We start from the raw sequence: 19,526 nt of genomic DNA on the forward strand, positions 1-19,526 counted from the left end.
CCGAACGAGGAACGGAGTTCGATAGCAGGTTTAGCATATCCCGGGTATCGTAATCCGGTGCATCTTTGGGCTGGGCTCGAATCGGTATCCGGAACCTGATGCACGCGATACGGAAAGCGCAGGGTGGATATTATACCCCGCACAATGGACCTGAAGGGTCCGCCGGGGTGTGAGGAATAGCGGTGAGGGAGGAAGGGATGGGGAGGGGGGGAGTGGTGTTCGAACAGGTAGGCCTACATTATGCGTACCTACACCTATAATGCGATGCACACATGGAGTGAGCGATCAACCTAACCTAACATCCGAGCTGAGGGCCAGATGCGAGATCCGCGGGACCGGAAGAAAGCGTTTTTTTACTTTTATTTCCCTCGTACGAAATTCGGGTCCGGGAGGCGAGGTAAAGGTGCGCGTTTCCTGTCCCGGATTCGAATTCGGGATCTTCCATCACAAGAGTATATATAAATAGTACATATCTCGAGATGCGGTATTAGATTCCTGGGGGGTTGGGGGAGGGGGCATGCATGCATACCATATCGTAGTTTCTGTTAGAACAGGAACTCGAACAATTAAACTGCACAATGGTTCGTGGCGAGTTCCTTTTCAAGATGAACAGGATGTGTCCCATGCGTACGCCTTGCCGTACTTAACGTCCTGTGCACCGCGCCTCCTTTACCCATTATCCTGCGCCTCCTTCCGTTCCCCAAAGCCGGAAGCTGCACCTCCTCTTTCTCCTCCTCCTCATCCTCCTCCTCCTGATCAACGTGGTTCCTGACCTAGGACGAGTTTGGCGCTGGTCAATTCGTCGTCCGCTTCTCTCCGGTCCATCGCCTCGTTCCCGTGGTGGAGGTGGGATGTGGGGGGAGGAGGGAGGATGAGGAGGGAGGAGTCGCTGCACCTACGCGGCAGAATCCCATGGTCAGGAAGATGCAGCCGCCTCCCCCTCCTCATCCTCCACCGTCGGTGTGCCTCAGCTGCCCGACCTTCCCACGCTGCTGCTCCTCTCGCCCTCTCCGCCTCTCGCCTCGTCCCTGCAAGGTCTTTTGGCCCGCTGCAGCGATGTAGAGGCCAAAGGGAACCCGGGAGGACCGTGCATGGGCCTTTTTTTCTCTCTCTCTCTCTGTTTCCTACAAGGAACCAAATGAAAGCCAACGGGTTACCGGGCGAGTCGCGGACGCCGCCGTCCGAGCCGATGATGATGATGATGATGATGCGGCTCCCGCTCCCGATGCACCTTCCGCGGCTCTCCGCGTCAGCTGCCCGCGAAACCAGGCATGCTCCCACGCCTCGGCATCCTCCCTGCCCAATTTACACCGGCAAACACCCCCGCAGTCTCGGCTTGGGTCCGCCCTGCGTATACGAAGGATGTATCGCTCCCTGTGGTGGCGATTTTTCGGATCTGTATACCTGTATGGAACGCGAAGATGCGCAGGTGCATCTTATTCCGGGATCTCAACAGCTCTGCAGCCGGTTAATGTAATACGGAACCGCCTCTATTCCGTGGGAATTTCATCGATGTCGAGCTGATGGAGGGGTGTGCAGTTTTACATGCTCCTCTACACGCATTGCCAAAGTCAGGGGTGGACTGGTGTCGAAGAAAATTATAAATCACCACCCGTTGTGACTTCTGCGGGTCCTCTGACTCGATATAAATATAAAAATACAAGTATGAAAGTCAACTCGATAAATTCAAAGCGTCCCAAATGACTACGCATTAATCTAATTGGATCGTGGACTTTAACTCGACTTGCTAACACAAATCTGTGTCTTAGATTTGACAATTAACTTGCGGACAGACACTTATACAGATTTTCTTAATCGAATAAATTTGAATAGATTACTTCCCGTTCATTAGTTTCATTAAATATAACGACTTTAGGTTTCTATCAAAGATATCTAACTTGTGATCCGGATTTTGACGTTAATTTCTTCCTACCATGTCCGCGTTAGACAAAATTGTAAGCCTATACCTAAAAAGTTGAAAAGGGTATCCCTGGTTGAGAGGGACCAAATACTCCTGATTCGAGATTTTCAAACCATCCGTAACACAATAGCCTCCTCCATCCTCACTGGGAAGGAGAGGGGGGGATGACATTTTATGTATTCGATTTTTTATCTCAGAAATGGTGCTTATAATATTAACAATAACCTTGTAAGCATATTTTTTTTTTTCTGATTGCGACATATGAATTGTTATTAAAAATGCCGTTCCGAGAAGAGCCGTCACTCGGGTCGAAAGATGAACGCGTGTCGTTATCGTTGACCTTCGTATCCAAGATTGACCTTGTTCATCAACGTTGAGGTCGAGAATACTTCTGCAATATTTACAGAGTTATGGATAAGAGCATAAAAAAATATTATTGTCATCATTATCACCAGTATTATATTTTATTCAGAAAATCTGACTTTGACTTGTTGATGAATTAGAAAAAAAAATGAAATGAAAAATTGTTACGGCTTATTATTTTCAACTCCAAAATAAGACATTCTATCAACTCAACGCTCTCGTATACAGGTCGGTGGCGAGGCTGGATATTAGGTAAAATAATATTTAAAAGGCAAATCTCGACATTCTATAGCTCTTCAGACAACTTTTTTTCCAAACACGATCGAAAATAGTGAAAGAATGGCAAAAAATGCAAAAATCTGACATAATTCGTGGCTGTAATATAAACCTAGAGCAATGAAATGACAAAAAAAAAGTTTTTGTTCCATCGATTAGCTTTCGAAACATAACGACTCCTCCAGAGCGGGTAGAGAAGGTTATTGTGTTTCGAACCACTGTGCACATATTGTTACGACCTAAGAAACATTTGTGAACGGACAGTTTGTAAATCTGGTAACAGGGGCATTTGGCCCCTCTTAATCAGGGATACCCTTCGTTGAATCACTTTCGACCGTACTTGCGATTTAAAAGTTCAGACGTAACGAAAAAAAACGAATAAAAAAAATCACTCGAATTCGTCACGTACAGAAAGGAAGTGTTAATTTTTTTCAATATTCATCGCAGGCCTAATCACAGGTTATTTCTTTTTCCCCTGATCACGTTCAATCAACATCCGAAAATTTCTTCCTTCTTGTTTTTATGTAAATATTTCAGTGCTTCGCATCGTTATACATTATATACTACCAGCTGTCGAACGAATCGAGACGAAACGAGACTAACATTAGCATATACTGCATTTGAAATTCGTCGGTATCCCCCCCTTGCCCGGCGCCACGCGTAGCTATTTTCACGCGTAAATGCCTGTACGCGTATAATTACGACACGTACGTGTGACTGCATACGGGTTACAGGATACGGTAGGCGCAAGGTCTGCGTGGGACGATTTCTGAATGCGTTACGATACCGCGCAAGGTGCTCCGTCTCTCTAGGAATATTTTTACTTCCTCACCAGTCGCAGTCTCTGAACCCGTAAGCCGTCATCTGCTCCGTTTCGGAGTGACGTTAAAATTCCACCCTCGACCTTCGCGGCGTGGCTGCAACGCTCGTCGTTACGACCTTACGGACACCCGCAGCATCTTAAGTGTCGTCATCGTTCCTGCGGTGTCATCTAATTCACCCAAAGTACGTCACGAGGCTCGGCCTCAAAATTCATCGCGCACATTTGCGATAGAATGTACCTATCGTTAGTATTTCAGCACGGATTTGCGACGTCGCAAAAAATGCTGCGACCGCCGAGGAAAGTAAAGCATTGTTTTCAAAAAATTTCTTCTCTTTTCAGTTCCAATTTACAGCGTTTAAGATTCGAACCCTGAAGGGCATTTTCAGAAAAGGTTCGACACACATCTTTTTCACATTCGCAGAATAATTTCACACCGCAATTTTTTTTCTTTTTAACCGGACAAACGGTTTATTACAGTTGAATAAATTGTCAATTATCGTGTAGATGAGAAAAGTTTATTCGATTTTATTACACTATATATTGTATTCGAATAAATGATGATTTACCTGTCTGATCTTCGTGAATTATTTACTCACGCTGATAGAATTTGTTGTTACTTTCAGCGTACGTTACTCTAAGCTCCAGGCGATAGATTTAACGATTGTTTGAAAATCTTAACGGCAGCTGAATTCATTTCCGCAAATGTCAAATATATAAGCGACTTTCTTTATGAAAAGCGGTTGCAATTTATCGGAAAAAAGTATAAAAATTACGGAACATGTTGGCGGCTGCAATGAAGTTTCAAACTGCTGCTTCGCTGCAACTGATGTCTTATACTCGATCATTTTAAAATGATTACGGCACAGTTGTGGGGGTATAACAAGTTTCGTGAACAACAAGAAGTAAACTGCGGGAAGAAAATTTTCATACAAATCGACCAAACGGTTGAAGGGATAATGATACATCTTTAAAAACATATGTGTTATCCTTCACCGTATAATTCTCATGCACGTGCAACAATTGTATGTTGATCGATTTCCCTCAAGTTCAATACACTCGCTCGATCAACTTTTGCGTCTCGCGTTTCAAAATTTTCGCTCGAAAATAGTCACGGAATGCTCAGATGAAATTCATTCACGCGGAAGTTAATTGAAGAATGTATCTATACATATGTACATACACGGTTAGAAAAAAAATGTCCCAGCAAGTCCCCCAAGCTTTTTGGGTTGATTTAACAATTTTTTAGTGTATGACTCGACTATAGAAAAATAAAAATTACAAATTAAACGTTGATATGACAGTTTAAATATTAAAATTACAAAAATTTGTGTCATGTTCATCAACAGAAATATAACAAATAACAGAAATACAATGTCAATCTGCTGGGAGATTGTGTTTAGGTGCATGTTTCTAACCGTGTATGCACAATCGGGTCGTACGATAGATCATTGGACGTTTAAGACAATTTCCCGAGACAATAATAAGAGAAGACCAATTGCGTGTCTCGTGAATGAATTATCAGCACCGTGACGTATAAGTCGCAACGTAGAACGATCGTTAGATCGACGCTCTGCACACGTTATTAGATTCGTTTAGAATTGTTATTCGCCTCAGGAATCCGTGACGCGATCATGGACCCAAACTGAATGAACAATTGGTTAAACCTACCTCCAATAGTCTGCTTCCCAGAAATTAAGACGGTCATTGTCTGGACCGATCGTTATTCATACCAACGTTGCGGTATGTAATTAAAAAATTCGTTGAAGTCTTTCTTTTTTTTCTCAATCCCACATCTTATCTCCGATCGCGAAAATCAAACATCATACGAATTTCCCAGTGTCGCACTGTGCGTGCAACGCCGTCGTAATGACATGAAATTTACCCCCTTTTCTCGCATCCTCCCGCAGGAGACGGCATAACGGGATTACACAAGCAGTTGGCCGCGAACAACCCACATTTTCACCCACATTCTGAATCCGCGCTACTCTGCTCTCTCTCTCTCTCTCTCTCTCTCTCTCTCTCTCTCTCTCTCTCTCTCTCTCTCTCTCTCTCTCTCTCTCTCTCTCTCTCTCTCTCTCTCCACGCTGCACCGTCAACCCTTTGTGCGAATGTCCGTGGGACCTGGACGCACCAAAAGAACCGCACCTGGCCCGCCTATCGCCTGGGACCGGGGTCTTGCCCAATTCTTGGCCTTTTGTTTTTCGAACGAATTATAAACAAGTGGTCTCGATCTTGATGCATTTTTATTGTACAGTGTCTTTTTTTTAAGCTTCGTCGTCTTTTGTTCTAAGAACATTTTAGGATCATTCCTTCTAGCTTTTCATGCTGAAATTATTATTTTCTGAAATTTTATTTTATTCGTTGATCAAAGAGTGTGACATTGAAGACTCGATAGTTCATACGGGGGTTTCATCTTTGCGTGCAAGTTATACTGTTGTTAGTTCGTCGCGTGGATTTATTACATCTAGTATATTTATATTAGGGTTGAATTTCGTATCGTAATTCTTATAAATAGACAGCGTTGTGATAGTATAAGTTTCTTCCAGAAGGTTTAATGGACTGTTGGAAGATTGAGAAAATTAGACATTGTCTCGTTTCGTAATTTCCTTCACGCTGACCCCTGAATTACCTGATTATAGAGTGGGATTCTTTTTCCCTCCCAAGGACTTTATTACACGGAAGTCGCAGCCACGAGCAGTTTTCCAGCAGCTAAAACGTACCAGAAATTCGCGCACTGGACATTTGGCAAGATCCAAGAGAGAGTAAACAACGGTGCAAAAAGAAGTTGAAAAACAAAGCGCAAACAGCGTATTAGAAACAATTAATTATCGAAGTGGTATCGTGACGCAACGGGAGTCCTCGATTTCAGACGACTTTCACGGACCTCGACAGCATTCGCGCAGACGACCATGCCGAATTATATCATCCCGGGAAAGTTTCCCCTCCTCGTCGAACAGCATCATGCAATTACAACGATGCTGGATCTCGAACGTTATCCTAATGATTTTGACGATGAGCTGTGGAAATCGCGACGAATGACGAGCAAAAATTATTAACTTCGGGCGTACGAGCACCAGCTGATACCTCGTAACAACGAGAGGAAATATTTTTGCCTCGCGAAACGTTGTAAGTTCAAAGCTGCAAACCACGGTAAAACCATTCTTTGAATGGGCGTCCCTTTGCAGCGTACCGTTATAACGAATATTGTCGGGTCGTTGAGGATGGCCGTAAATTACAAAGCCGAGGTGTCAACTGCAACTGGACATCATCTGGTCACCAGATACCGCGTAAATTTCAATATCGGTGTAATTACCGGACCTCGATCAGGTGTCGTCCTCGGAATAATTTCAGTATCCCCTTTTATGAAGCTCCGTTGTACGCGGTCGTAACCGTACGTTCTTCGTGTGCGTAAAAGTACAATGCCCAGGTAAGAGCATATGCGTTACAGAGATGCGTGTGCCCACCTATAACACGTACACGGAGTGTGCGCAGGTAGCCGACGGTATAATATTGCACCCCGGCTTCATGCCCGACGTCGCTCTATTGTGCTCTGAAAGCACCGCCGCGGGAACAAGTGACAGAAACGGCCGAGCGTGCAAATGACGGATGAATTTCCCCCGCGTTGCAGGGGCAGGATAACTCGGTGCAGGCATTTTTCGATCGATCGATTGACACCGCGTTTCCGAAAAAAAAACAACCTTTTTTCCAATTCTGCAAAGCATAAACTAAGCTATATGAATTTTTTCAGGAGTTGATGAATTTGGAAGAATAATAAATTCGAGACATTCAGAAAAAGATGATAATTTTTATTTCTAGGCTTTTTGAAAATGTGTGCAATTAATTAGCGTAAGAATTTTGCTAAACATCGTTTAACCTGCTTTATTCGAATGGTTCTGCGAAATTTGCAATCTTTGCGACTTGACTTTCGTCATCTTTCGTTAATTTGAAATATTTTAATTATTTGGGGTGTAACTGAAACGATCGAAAATTACCGTGTTGTCAAACCATTTTTGAATGGAATTGTGGATACGTTGAATTTTTTTCTCGGACTGGTTATACACGAAATATGGCTGAAAGAAACGCAATTTCTTTTTAGTCGAAATCAATGTAAAGGTAAAATGCTTCAGCGCTAGATTAGAAGCTTACATCCATGAAACCTAGAATGAGAGAATTTCATGAGGAACAAGGCTTCAGTAATGAAAAAAAGAACAAGACTTTGATATCTTAGAGAAGTTAATGGATCTCTATAAATGAAACCGATGGAATGCTCCCGATAATATGTAAATCGGCCATATTAAAAATCTAACCCACGTATAAGATCTCAGGCGATAATGATAATCACGAAATGTAAGCTAGCAATGTTTTCACATGTTACCTTGTGTATTCTCAATTTCATCGCAGCTCATATAACTCTTCAAAGTTTCAAATGCATTCAGTTTTAATTTATATCGCACCGAAATTCAAACATCACGGCACGTGCGATTGATCTACAAATTTAACCTGTATAACATCGTTAAAACAAATAAGGGCACTATCAGACCAAATAATTGCTCGAATGTTTTTTTTTCGGATTTTTCAATAAATAGTACCGAAGATGGCTGTCTGCGCCCAGCCGAAACGTCTGGAAAGAATAAAATTTTGGTTGTCCTCTTGTTTGACCTATTCTCCGGCGAAAAATGAAGCATGTGTCACAAGGGTCACAAAATTACACCAATAAATGAAACCGGACGTTCGCCCGAACTTTGGGGAAATTTGAAATGTTTTTTCGGGTGTATTTATAGGAGTTAGTAAAATAAAACGTGATATTTTTCATTCCTAGAAAATGGCAAGAAATACGCGCAGAACGACCACCTCCTGGGAATTAAAGCGATAAAAGCCATGCAAGAACTACACCGATAGATAAAATCGTATAAATTTGGCATTCGAGTAATCCCTAGGATTAAGATGAGGCCATTAACCGTGCTCGTGTACCGCACGTTAGTGACAATCACACAATGATTAGCGATCCTGAAACCATCAAGAAATGAGGCAATGTCGGAGTAGCAGGATTTTGCAAAATTTCGTCCAGGTATAAGGATCGGAAGAATCGATCGAGGCCCTCTGCGGGGCAACTGCCGGAGGTTATGCCCACGTGGAAAGCATCGCGGAGCATTGTAGGTACTGTATAATGTATACAAGGTAGGTATGTACCTCGAGCAGAAGGTGTTCGACACTGCGAAAGTGTCTAGGGTGTGCAGATGGTAGAAATCTCGGGAATAAAGCTGAAGGAGGGTTGGGAAAAGGTTTTTTCCTCGGTCTTCGGGGGGTGGGGCATAGGGCCCAAGTCGGGCCCCAGCACCTGGTGATGTGGCTGGTGCAACAGATGCCCCTGTCCGCCGTCGGCCAGCCGAGCTCTCTATACCTGCAGCCTTGCGTCGAGCTCTGCACGCTGTGTTCCGAGTTATTACCAAATCGTTGCTATTACCCGGAGCAATAAATGCCAATTCGATATTTCCGCCGTTCGAACTCGGAATGCGGGCAATTAAAACGCGACGCCAAAACAATTTATTGGACGCCTAGTGCACAACAATCGTACTTATTTACATAATTTTGTTTAAGATAATTATTTTCGACAAATACACCTCGTCTTCTTTTTTCTTACAGATATAATGTAAGTTGATTTCATACTTTGTCTTCATTTAGACAATTCTGCCATGATTCTAATTTTTTTTTCTTATATCACGCAATTACTCTCATGTAATTTTGAAAAAAAAAATCGTAGCAATTCGATAAAAACGTCCTTATAAAGACACTTTTGGAAATTTACAACGCCGAGAAAAAGGAATCACTTGACGCAGAACAAAAGGATTGCTTGAGCCAAAGAAATATTTTTGGTTTGGTTGACATATATACATATATATTTTGTTGCTTAAGAATGAAATTCCGCTTCATCTCACCAAATCGTTCGTTGTTTGAAAAAAATCTATACCTACTATCCAGTCTACCCCACTAAATCTTTGATCGTTACCTTGAAAAATTCTTGTTTCGTCAATATTTCATTGAATTGAGAATCCTTTTTCTTCGCAGCGCGTGAAAAATCCCCCGTTTTCATCGTCATCGTTTTCATCATTCGTAGATGGGATAATTTAACGATATAAGTATCTTTCATCATATTCAGATAAATTCGTACGTGAATAATCTTATCTTCATCTTACAGACAATAATGCTAATTACGCCGTAAAACAGTGATAACAAGGTGTTTCTAGGTCTGTTCATACATTTGATCAGATCCGGGTGTCCTGACAACGTTCGAATTCTCTCATTTGTTATTTTGCCTATTTCGTTGTCTCACGATATTCTTTCCGAACGGAACGTACCCTGTAAAAATATACAACAAGCAGTAACACCAAGTTGTAATTGGCCTCTGTCTTAATTAACGAATTTATAACAGCTCGTACGCATCTACCTGGTGTAGGTACAGGTAGGCAGTCGTAATATACGTGTGCAGTGCGAGTTTGTATTCATATTCCACTCGTACGCCATTAGTCGAAAGCATTTCTTTCGATACAAAGTTCGTTGCTCCAGTACCGGGACCCACTTCCTTCACCGCGGAACGTTGCCCTCGAGGGTGCCGGTTACTGCTTAATTTATTGATAATTACCCAGCAAATTCATGCATGCTCGGTCAATTAGCCACTATTTTATTTTACCCGTTCTTCTTCCATTTCGCAGTATGCAAATATCACAACGCACGGAAGATAAACTACAGCTAAGTGGATGAAAATTTTCGTAATACATGAAATTGCAGACGGACGCGACGAAAAATTTTTATTCCAAAGTTTCTGCGAAAATATCCAAAATTCTAAGGCGAAAAAATAACAGGATCAAACTGTCGTTTTTTCTTCTCTATGCAACTGAAGGAAAATAACGTAAACAAATTTATCTCGTCACTATACGAGCCGGAAGTTGATATATTCCACATGTAAGCCTCGGTACTCGTAAAAGGAGAAATACCTAAGTCAAAATATAAGTCGCTCTTCAATCTCACACGTGAATCGAATCATCGAACAATCGCCCTATTGTTCAGCTATGAAAATTTTCCAACCGCCTCGCCACTCGTCCCCTCTTTAAATATACACAGACCATGTATTTTTCAAGTATTAGAATTTTCAAAATATCGCTCACTTTTTGTCCAGCGGTAAGAATTCCCATATTGTTGTACGTTACATGTACGTATATTTATAAAGTAAGCGTGCACGCGTAACCATTCGCGTGTCTCGCTTCGAGTGCATATGTGTAACATGCGCGCCGAGAACATATCATACCCGTATAGGTTACCATCGTGTAATAAATGAATGCCGATGCTCTCATACTCGAGGAAACAATCTCACAATCTCTCTCTCTCTCCCTCTCTCCCCTCTCTCGCTCTCGCTCTTCCTCGAGGAATTAAATTGAGTTACGTCAGGTTGGTCGGACCGGAGGCACGCAAAAAGTCTAGATCGCGTTCTGCACGATGCACAACCGGAGGGAGCCGCGCATCACGCACTGACAAACGGCCCGATATGAGGTGCAGGTACACGTATAGGTTTAGGTATGTGCAGAGTTCATTTGTGGCGTGACTGCCAAAAATACGCCCCTGCGCCTAATTAAAATAAGAATTAAAGAATGGGCGCGATTACCGTCCCGTCCCGCCGCGTCGCTCCTGCAGATGCTTTCTAAAGTCACCAAAGTCGGTTCATATGCCACGGAGCATTATAATGCCTGTACGAAAACATTGCGTGCTTCCTTCCAGTTATAGACGGTGTTCAAAAGTTTCCAATCCAAATATTTTCACTCGTTATTTCCCGCTACCTTTTCTTATCGTGTAAAATAAATTTCGTTCGAAGGCGCTGAACGTTAAACTTCGACCACGTGCTAGATATGAATCGAAAAAATCGTAACATTACCAGGGTATTTCCCCAGTCAACGAGTGAGAAACTTTCGGAACGCCCTATATGAATGCCTGAAAAGCGCACAGGGCACCTTCCATGTGGCGCGTTTCGTTTTTCTTAACGTAAGCTGGAAGGGTTGAGCAACCCTCCTCCCAGCGCAGTTCCCTAATAAGAAGCAACCCTCCGAAGCAGCAGCCCGGGAATTATTAATAATATCAACAGCGCGGGGTGATCGGTTATCCTTTTCCGTCTTTTTTCGCTCTCCTTCTCATTTTTTCGGCTGCTTTTCTTCCCTCCTGCTTTCTCGCTATTTCATATTTTCTTTTTTTATCCCTCCCCCCCCCCCCCCCGCCCCCCTCTCCCTCTTTTCCGCAGTTCAGACTTCGGAGGGTCTTGGACAAACAGGAGGAAGCGGGGAAGCAAGGCCGCCTTATGGCGGGACCAGAAGTCCCTCTATGATCCCGGGAGTCAGCAGTGCAGCGCGACCCAAGAAGCCCCAACTGGCAATCTGGTGCCGTAATCTTGACGCCGATACCTTTCGAGTTTCAGTAGTCTTTTCAAATCTCGCATACACGAGTCCACACCCCTTAATAACACATCCCGCGCATCGCTTTAATCCTACGCAATCGTTACTGCTCTCCTCTGTCATCACACGCATGGGACTTGATGCAAAAAAAGTATTCGTGCTTTTTGTACGACTTGCGTCAATCGGTTGGAAGTGCGTCGCGGAACCTGATCTTGAAAAAGCTTGAAAAAAATGTATTCAACACGAACGACAAATCAATCGACGACTTACTGTGAAAAACTTTACAAGACTGACGAATACCGTAAGTGAGTTATTAGGGTAAGCTTGGCTTTTGTACCATTATACCGATTGTAGATATGAGAAAGAGAAATAAGAAGCTTGTAATAAATAAAAATAAAAATTTACGAACCGCTTAGTATGCTATTGATAATGTGTACGACCTGTGAAGAGTGCGTATGCGTGTGGTGTGTGTGTGTGTGTGTGTGTGTGCGTCGGTATGGTACACGCGGTAAAGGTGCGTGGCGTTAATTAGAGACACGTGTACGGTTTGATTCGTAATTGAGATAAGCGGGGGTTGTAAAAAGGGAGGAGAAACCGTGAGTGTTCGAAAAAAAGGTACGTAATATAAATTAATTTACGAGAATCTCGGAGAAGGCTTGCGAGAGTGGAATTACCGAAGGCGTAGTTACAGCGGGATATCCTTCAGGTACGTCCGTTGCTCGGGGTCCACTGCCTCGAGGCTTCTCAATTTCCATCTGCACCCTGGCACACAAACGCACACACGAGGGTAATGGCGAACGCGTCTTTACCCACCTCGAGCACTCGCAGTCAGTAGGTGAGGCATAAGGTGGAAGAAGAAGGAACGAAAGGTCTCTTAGGTGATGGGCAGAAGGATAGGACAGCTGCGGATGCGTGCAGGAGGAACGGCCCGAAAACCCGGGGAATCTTTTCAGCGTTACCCAAGCCCGAAGAAGGACTCGCTGCCTTCCGTTTCCTTTCTCTATTTTTCATCCCAGAATGCGTACACGATCGGCTACCCTGGGAATAAATTTTTATTATTATATGAGAAGATTATACCGGACTCGTATATTGTACGATGATTCCATGCAAATCCGCATACGGCCAACGGACTCTGCCCCCATGCCTCGTGTAACGATGATTCTCCATTCGAGAGGAGAAAACACGAAATCAAAGGACGAAATTACAAGATTATTCCTCACGGGGACGCCTTACGACTCCCAGTCGTACTCGACTCGTACCTGACAGATTGACGGACACATAGGCTATGCACAGGGTGTTTTGAAACTACACCATATACCGTGCGTAGTGTCGCGCATTAAATTAGGGACGTATGAATCATACGCGAGGGAAATTATCAGTCCTATTTTTGAGGTCGGGCATCGGATATGTTTTTACAAGTTTATCTATCACTTCGTAATCAATTTACGGTGATTGAAGCCCTTTCATTTTCACAATTTTCATTTTACTCTATTTCAAGAAGAAAAACAAAAAAAAAACCAACAAACAGCGTGTTTGATATTCGGAGACAAAAATATCGAAGCGGCGTATAAATGAGCATCGGAATTAAATTAAAGTGACAATTTCGCATCGTCAGCACTCGAGAATACCTCGTCAGAGAATTACTGGTACTTGAATTGTGATTCGTGCGTGAAAGTTGCGGGTTTCACGTTCATCCGCCGTTTGCAGTTGTCCGTCGTTTATCCACTTTCGCTTCAATATGAATACGATCGTTGCGGAGAAAGATATGAGGATGTATTTATTTTTGCAGGTGTTGAGAGCCCCAGGATGAAGAGCCGTACGAGAGGAACTCGCACGATTTCACACGTGCTCCTTATTTCAGCCTTTCGCATGTATAAAAGCTCAATTTCTTAACCCCTCTTATTTTTAGTTGGTTTCAGTAACTGAGGAAACGAGTGTTGCACCAGCGTCGTAACACGTGTCAAAGTATTTACAGCGGCGACAATTATAATTAAACCACTCAACGGATCTACGGATCGTCGGTCCGTTTTCCTCGTTAATTGCGGAGGTCAGGAATCAACCTTCTTTTCCAACACTCGCTTGGATAGATCGATTTTGTCATCGTTGAGCGAATTTCTTTTGCCGTAATTATTGTCACTTTCGGTTACTTCGTATTGATACAGAATTATGCTATTGAAAGTTGAAAATATGATGAAAAATGTGAGAGCGACTGATTTTTTTTTTCTTTTTTTTTTTGTCGTTGCAAAATATTCTTAACTCGGAAATACACGAAAGAAACATTCGTAAGCATTAATAAAGCTGTTGCAATTCAATGAAAATTCCCTACGTTCCTAATTTGCGTAATTCACACCCCGATTGAACGCGACGAGGGGTTGGATGAAAAATGACTTGTCAGTGAATTTAATTGGCGCAAGGCATGCGCGTTAAATTGTTTGTTGATCCAACGTATATCTAGCCGAGGGTTGGGGGATGAAGATAGAGGGGGAGGCGAGACTGATAAAAAATAATTGTCTAGCATTAGAGCAAACTTTGGGAGATCAATTCGGTGGACATCTGTCAAGATTAGAAAGCCCGTGCTATCTCTAGTTTCTGGCGTACGTTCCCCGAGACACTAAACACGGAGGCCAACCAAGCATCTGCACACTGACTCGATAATATCTCGAGCCGGTGGCAGATTGCGGTAAAAGTCAACGTATCACACAGGCACGTTATACAAATAGACAGTTGCCAGTTGCTCGACCGGAGCTTCGAACGATACTTCGATACCAACGATAAGTTGCTTTGTTTTGTAGCATTAATTCAAGCTACCCGCAATTGCCCGCGGAATTTACTTCCGGATGCAATTAGATCCAACTAAGAAACCAACTTCTTTATCGATCTACGTGAAATCGTCACGAGACGCGATAACGGGTTGTTTGCGAATAAAAAATATCTCCTCTTGCAATTTGAGCGATTTACTTACCTGGAATTATCGTACGTTCTAAATTGAATGTAGATAATAGCGAATAATTGGATGAAAATTTATGAACAAGGAATTTTCTGAATGATAAATACAATAAATTTGCCAAACGACTTGGTAAATTCCGATTACTTTTTCGTATTTTTCTCATAAATCTTAGTGATAATCAAATATTGTTGTCGTTAATTTAAGGCAAATACATAGCAGTTTACGAGCCGAGACCGAATTTGTAGATTTGCAACCTGATTTTGTAATTTAGCAACTCTTTCGTACAGTAAATGTGTGGTAAATTCACAATCATTTTTAAAAGTGAAGAAAACTCGGATGATTGAAAGCAATTCGATAGTCAGATTGGAATCAAGTTGTTTTAGTAAAAAATTGTGATTCACAATCGTTTCAAATATCCGATGACAAATAAACTAAAATCGAATTTTATCAAGCCTAAATATTCGATCATTCAAATTCTTTTTCTTCCAGCCGAACATAGCGTGTCCAGAAAATCATTACGGACTGATCGAATCCGTGCCGATTTTTCCGATACTTGAACCTTGACCTAGTCCCCTCAAGAACACGCATGTATAATACATCCACTCGAGTAAAAAATGGCGGATAATTTTTTTGCAGTCGAATACCGGAAACGTCATCGAATACGGATCACCCCGATGTCACTGGGAGAAAATTCAGATTCTAAATCGGATTTGGCCGGATTTGTATTTCAACGGGATGCGGATTTGACATGCACACAGCGGTAAAAAATTGTTCCAAACACACACCCTTGGGTTGCACGCACTCCTTCTCTCTCTCTCTCTCTCTCTCTCTGTTTCCTCCTTTTTTCAACATTGTTTTTTCTATACTCGAGCTTTTTTTTTTCTCTCATCCAAGTTGGCATAAGGCTCGTAAAGCCCAGAAGAAGAGGATTCTCGGGTACCGCAGCAGGATAGGAGCTTACATTCGGAAGGGGAGCAGCTGCGCCCCGTGAAGAAGGACCTCAAAGGACCTTACGGTGCCTGGGAGAGGGGTTCTTAAAATCAAAAGGAAATCAAAAAAATCTTTCTCTCTTTCTCGCTTTCGAATAATACGAAGAACAAGAAGAAGAGGAACTGGGACTGCAGAAGGGGACTCCGCCAAGTGGTTGCCGGCTGGCGTGGCCTCGTCTTCTTTATATTATAGGTACCTACACCAGATATTACAAATTATGCAGAGAAGTTTCACGAAACACCCTCCCCGTTCGCTTTTCTCGGGGGTAAAACCACCGCGCCTCGATTCGACGCGAGGGTGCAGCCCTATTTTCTCCGATCCCTTAGCGACGAATCGATTAAGCGTAATTAATAAGATTTACTCGCAAGTGGCTTGACTCCGTTCCCTCAAACTTTTTTCCCGATAAAAAATTATTTGCCCGTGCAGTTCTGCAGGGAAAAACCTTGGGAGTATAAAATGACCGTCCAGAACGAAATGAATTATGCGAAAGAGCGAAGATGATCGTACAAAATAACCGGACACGCAGGTTGCGTTACGAACAGTCACAGGACCTATCCCAACGTGAAAAACCGTCGTGTATTTAGTATGCATGTAATACAGCTACTGCATTATACGTATCGTATGCATAAACACGGCCGAATTATAAACTTGCGGCTGCCATTGATTAATCATGTCAAAGAAATTTCTAACCTCGCATGAACAAGGTTTGGGCAGCTGAAGGCAAAGAAGAAGAAGACGAAGTCCGTGGCGTATAATAATCGAGTTGCCAAGATCGGTGATTCGAGATTAAATTCAAAATAGCCGTAAATTAACGACCTCGGGGTTATCAAATCGAGTGATTATGCGCAAGTTTCACTCGCCACGCGAACCTTAATCAAACGGAAACCAGTTCGAATTAGAATTTGAATTTTGGCCATCAGCCGGCGGTCATCGAATCGAAATTTGGTCAATCGGTCGCGACTTATACGACGACGATCTTTCTGGGCCGAAACTCGTCGGGCAGCTTCTTGAAAATAAGATGCGCCGCTCCAAAGGTGCGCACGAGTGCCGCGGCACGACACCTGCCCTTCCTTATCGGTGTCGTTAATTTGGCCCTAACGAAACAGGAGCAGCAAGGATCGGACGAGGATCGAAAAAACCGACAAGCCCTCCGCGTCCCTATCTCTCGGTGGCGTGGGAACCGACTGACCTGTACCGCAATGGCGGGAAATTCGAACTCTTACAAAGACTATCCAAGCGGAGGAAATACGTTCGGGCGACGAGAAGAAAAGGACTAGAAGACGGACCCTTCCGGGCGATCGTCAATTTTCAACCCTCACGGATCGCTTCAACCCTTTCGCTGCCCTCGTCGTCTTGCCCCGTGCAGCTGCGTTTTCGTTTTTCACCTCCATTTACCATTCACTGTACTGTACGTCCGTCTGTTTGGACTGCCGATGCAGATGCGCAGACATTCAACCTTTGTGCGTAGCTACAAGCACCGCTTTCATCTCAAAGATCAGCTCGCGGCGTCCAGCAGCTTCCGTCATCGACTTCTATGCAGTTACTGTAACTCCACCCATTCGACTTCCCTTCGACACCTGCATTACTTTATGCCTCTTCTTTCGAAGCTCTTCCCTCTGATACCTCTTGGCCGAGCTTAAACTGCAGCCTCGTACGTTATTACGTCAAAATTTATACCGCCGTATCGATGATATTGTTAACGTCATTAGCCTTTAAGGTTTCTTTACACCGTCGCAAGGTGCGAGCAATTTTTTCTATGATAAAACGAAGCATTATAGCTCGTGTCGTTTTTCATAAACCCTGGAAGAAGAAAAAAAGGGTCTTTCTCAGCCTGTGAGAAGTTTTATGAGAATACGGGTTTACACCCATTTCGGTAATTAACTTGAACCAATTAAGAATTAGTGATGGCTATACCAGGTGTGAAATTGCAGTGTGGTAAAAACCGGAGCCTTTCTGTTGTAGAAAAATAAATTTTTTCCAAAATTACTATAGCAGTATTATATGTATTATACGTAGAGTCCGATCGGCTCTGGTGCTTCTGAGGCCGCGCGGTTTTCAGTGTAAATAAAATAAAGAAGCGGAGAGGAAGATAGAAAAGAGAAAACTGCAGTTATTGCGTCGAACGTAAGAGGAATGAAAAAAGCTGGGATTTTCTTCCACACAGCTATAAGAATTAGCAACGATCGTGCGAGGAATTAATTTCGATCCACGTACAAGTTCACAGCCTTGCCGAGCCAATCGGTCATCATTGTTCGGTCGGTCGATGAGCCTTCAAAGGCGATTTAGTAGCTACTTAGCGAAGGCTTCGAGTCGAAGGCGACAAAGCAGCGGTACCCGAGGATCATTAATCAATGGTATAAAATATGATCGCTAGTAGAAAAGCCTGTCTGCGCGTATTAGTCAGTATATCGCTTGCAACGGCTCGCCCTCGACTCACACACGTTATACACCTAGGTATACCTATACCTAGAGTTTTACCGGCTCGTCGTGATGCAGTTCCACTGGGGGACCATCTGCCCCTCGATTCGTCTTTAACTGACTTTTCCGCGCGAATTTTTCAGCAAGAGGGGAGCGAAAATATTTGCAATATAGGCGTACTCGGAGAATCGAAGAAGGGAAAACAACCCAGCTGTACGCATTGTGATAAGTTCAAGGTAGTAGATTTCCGCTGATTTTCAACTCTAGAAATATTCGATGCTTGGAGGTCTTCGAATATTTCACCATACTCCTGGCGTTTGTAATTATTACGAAAATTTCTTGTGTTTACTTGATGCTTGGCTGATTGGTGATTCATAAAAACTGAAAATGGTTATTTGTTCGTTTTCGTCTAACCACCATGAATTACTAATGATCGATAAATTGGAAACAGTTTCGTCTACACGTTTAAATCGAGCTTTTTGGCAGACGATTCTATGATATTAATTTTAAACATTATTTAAAAAAAATCGTCGCACCTGCTAGCGTTTGCTTGATAATCCCAAGTCAAGCCAAGTATGTAAACTAAATGTCTAAACACAACTAAGCGGTTAAGCTGTACCTACGTAAAAAAAATACCGCCGTATTACAGGATAGTCGTACATTTGGTACTTATCGAATTGTTATAATCGCGAGCTACGAAGATCTCTTGAAAATTACACGAATAAAAAATATTGAAATTATCAAGACTCAAACTTAGATCTTAATTTCAAAACGATTTTAGATGGTTAAAAATGTGGTGGATTTGTTGGATATCACTCTGCAGTGACTTATTTTATTTAAAAAAAACTGGGTTTTTTTCTCAAGTCGATGAAACGAAGTTTTTTTCAGCAGTCAATTCATGTTGCGATTTTTTGATTATAATTGATTATAATCAATATCAGTGTAATGTTGTAAAATTAAATATAAATCGATGTCAAACATGATAGAAAAAACTTGTTCCAATAATTTGATAGAAACTAGTTTTCTGAATTAAATCAGCAATCGCATGGAGATATCAAGAAAATTTATTAGATTTTCAGCCTGCATTTCAAGCAGTTTCAAATGAAGCACCCATATCCGCGCTTTTGATAATAACTCAATTGCATTCGATTCTCGTATCTCTTTGAACGGATCTTATTGGCTCGTGAATGTAACAATTTAGTAAATACTCAATCAGATATAGGACTGCACGATGGCCATTGAAAATAATGTAATCGAAAAAAGTCCCTGAGTTTTACCCGACTTTTCCTGACGAAATTGTATTTTTCCCCGATTGGAATCCGAAACATTTGTGTTAGCTAGGAATTCATCGGT

General features: G+C 42.6%; 1 protein-coding gene across 1 annotated transcript in view; it reads right to left on the reverse strand.

The window, feature by feature from the left end:
* The window catches only part of LOC124302318 (neurogenic locus protein delta), an 81,532-nt gene that overhangs the window by 46,353 nt on the left and 15,653 nt on the right, over positions 1–19,526 (reverse strand). The gene's annotated exons all lie outside the window — the stretch shown is intronic.

The sequence above is a fragment of the Neodiprion virginianus genome, chromosome 4 (genome assembly GCF_021901495.1).
Source record: "Neodiprion virginianus isolate iyNeoVirg1 chromosome 4, iyNeoVirg1.1, whole genome shotgun sequence".
Classification (NCBI taxonomy): Eukaryota; Metazoa; Arthropoda; class Insecta; order Hymenoptera; family Diprionidae; genus Neodiprion; species Neodiprion virginianus.